The sequence below is a fragment of the Pinus tabuliformis genome, chromosome 8, assembly GCF_031772625.1.
Source record: "Pinus tabuliformis cultivar Carrire ecotype Pingquan chromosome 8, CPIR1, whole genome shotgun sequence".
Classification (NCBI taxonomy): Eukaryota; Viridiplantae; Streptophyta; class Pinopsida; order Pinales; family Pinaceae; genus Pinus; species Pinus tabuliformis.
The window spans coordinates 1138098705-1138101708 of NC_142294.1; the positions used below are offsets into that span (position 1 = coordinate 1138098705).

Sequence of the window (3004 nt, forward strand, 5' to 3'; positions counted from 1 at the left end):
TTATGCATCTATACGTAACCTACGCTTGTCACACCATATATAAACTTATGCAGCCGATCTTATGAACATATATCACCCTTATACTATATAGGGTTCACTATAATAAAGTTAAAGTTGTGCATATACGTGATGGCTTTATGTTTGCGTTGTGATATAAACTGTGTTAATTTTTCAAGCCCATGAACATTGACATCAGGCTCTTAAACCTTTAGACCCTTCCCAGTACACGGAGCATTAGCTGTTCTCGGTTTTCGAAGATCCAAGTGCAGGTTTGGCATGCTTCTCCACCTACCGCACCGTTTACGAGGGTTCACTGCTGGACAGGTGGAATGGCTGGTACACAAGGCCATGTGACACCTTGGCCTTGGGGCCCTCGGCCTTCCCGCCTCTTCTTCCCGCTTCATTTGGACGTCCCAGATTTAGTTTGGCAATCGGACGGAGGATATGACACTAAGGGTTTTACTCCATTACATAAACCCCGTGAATTAAGGGCAAGGTTCATTTGTTCATTTGCTATGTGTTCATTCCGTCGGTCCGACTCTCTACTGCGACTATGGTTTGGTCCCTCCAGCTCACAGTTTAACCTGTCACCGCTCTGGAAGCCGCAAGAGACCAGCTCCGGATTGATCAGGTAACCTCCCATCCTGTTACACGGTTATGGTTCTATTTTTCTTCCACTGTAAGATGCATTTTAACTAAGTTTGTTCTTTGTTGCAGGCGAGCACCAGTGAGGGTTGCTCAACCCGGATTCAGAAACGAGGTAAAGGACCCCAACAATTCTCCTCTCGGCGGATACAGGTTGGTTTCCTTCTAAATTCTCTGGTTCAGTTTTTAAAAGGCTCGGAACTTATCGTTCTGAGCTATCTCAATGCTTAACTTGCAGACCTCTGAGGCTGCTGGCTTGCACTTGGGGTCCGACGAGGTACTCCCATGAGAACCCTCGAGATCTCGTTATGTAGGGTTCATTATTTGTTTGAAGTTCTCCGGAAGCTCGACTTGCAGATGGGAACAGTGTTCCAGTTATTATTTCTTTATGGTCATGATAATTCCATACAGTCGAGCTAGGGTCTTTAGGGTTTGTATAGTTTCACTTTAGTCTGGCCGGAGGTTTGCCTTGTAAACTACGGCAACAGTCCAAGCTCATTGCTACTTCTATTTCACTGTAAATATGTATATGTTTCATGACAGGGTATAATACTGTTCGTTAATGTATGACAGACAGGAACTTGTTGTTTTGTTTGTTTCTCCAGAAGGCATAAGCCTTTCTTCAGATCTATGTTATATTATTTCTCTTAATACACAGCCGATTGGCTTGATGGTGTTTGACTGTATTCGACTGTCTGTATATTTGTTTATTCTGTACATTTGGACGCTGTATAACTTAGCGCTACCGAACTCATGTTTTCTTTCGATTGTCATGCAAATAGTGATTCTTTATATACAGGTTCATATAGGTAGCATATGGTCCTGGTTTATTATTCTTCTATAGATGCTTTCGATACCTCGATACATGGCTATCTTTGTTGTTTTTCTTTAATTATAAAGATAGCATTACTCAGTTCTATGGTACTCGCGGGTGTGAGGGTTTATACGGGGTTTAGGGTCTACTCTCAAACCCTCGTTCCTCATCCCGGAAAGAACTTCACTGTGATTTTTATGAAATAACTGCGACTCAGTCGCATAGATTTACCTGCAAGGACAACGTCCCAGATAGCTGTAAAATCTTTTCTGTTCTGAGCTAATTTGCGTTCGTTTATATACATATCATGATTATGTTGGACTGTATGAACTTGCGCATTCTATTCTGTTTCATATATATATCATAGTTATGAGTATCTATGTATGGCCATGCGCATACTATCTTGTTTCGATGACGAATTTCGACTACAGTCGTGACCATGTTCCGAGATCTGGGTTGGTCCAGACTCGTATCTCAGGGTTTTTCAAGTTGTATTAGTAATGGATTCGGACATCTCAGTTACAGGTTTTTGTGTTATAAATAACTTCTGCTTGTCCATTCTATGGTTAACGCTGCCTGCTCGTGCTATACACAGGCCTTGACAGACTTTAATGAATCATTTAATCAATGCACAAACTAACTTAATAGTACAGAGATTTCCAGATAGTCTATAAACCTAACCCTTCATGTATTGCCCACTGTCGGACAGCCTTCTATACCTGCGTTAACAGCAAGTAACCTTTCTCTCTACACATTAAACGATTCCAGGTGCACTGGCACCGTACTAAGAACTATATGGTCTTCTTAAGTATCTATGCTTTAATACAGAGGATAGTCCTTACACTATAATACCAAAGAATGCTGAAGTTAGAACACCGTACCTGGTTTATAGATTCATTATCAGATACTCAAGCAGTCACCTGTGCTTTGAGTTCGCTCGTCCACCCAGCCATGAGATCCATCTTCTGACGGAATTCTCTCCCCCGAGCTATCTTCCAGGCCTCAAGCCCTCAAGCACCTAGTGCCTGGTTATCTAGTCTTTACCAGACATAACCTTTTTCCTTTCTTATGTTTCTTTTTTTTTTCTCAGAGAAAAAATCTCCTTTTCTTGATTTCCCCAAATCAGTTATCAAGAATTAGTTACCAACTAATTCGTAACTTATTTTACGTTGAGTTAATTACGTGAGGGATATGACATATTTTATATATTTAATAATTTTTTCCTGAAATATAAATATTGTTATTTAAATTTATTTTGATGTAATTATGCTTTTGTTTAATAAAAATAAATTAATATTTGAGTAATTTATTTTTTTATGTAATGTTTTTTTACGGGGACTACAATATATTTTTGATATTAAGACAATCATCTCCGTCATACTCTGGTAGAGTATGCACAATAATTATAATGTTTTAAATTTTAATAATATATAATAATTTTGTTGGCTCGATCTGCATCTCGAAAGATTTGAACATTAGGTCTTATGATCCACATAATATTTTAAAAATATCAGTGAATATTATGTTTTAGGGTTTACATGATAT

The 3004-nt window shown here is 38.9% G+C and overlaps 1 long non-coding RNA gene across 1 annotated transcript; it reads left to right on the forward strand.

The window, feature by feature from the left end:
* The first annotated feature begins 495 nt into the window (after positions 1-495).
* LOC149239351 (uncharacterized) lies at positions 496-1198 on the forward strand. Its single transcript, XR_016245445.1, has 3 exons — positions 496-631; positions 718-798; positions 884-1198. It is a non-coding gene; the product is annotated as an uncharacterized LOC149239351 (long non-coding RNA).
* The last annotated feature ends 1806 nt before the right edge of the window (positions 1199-3004 follow it).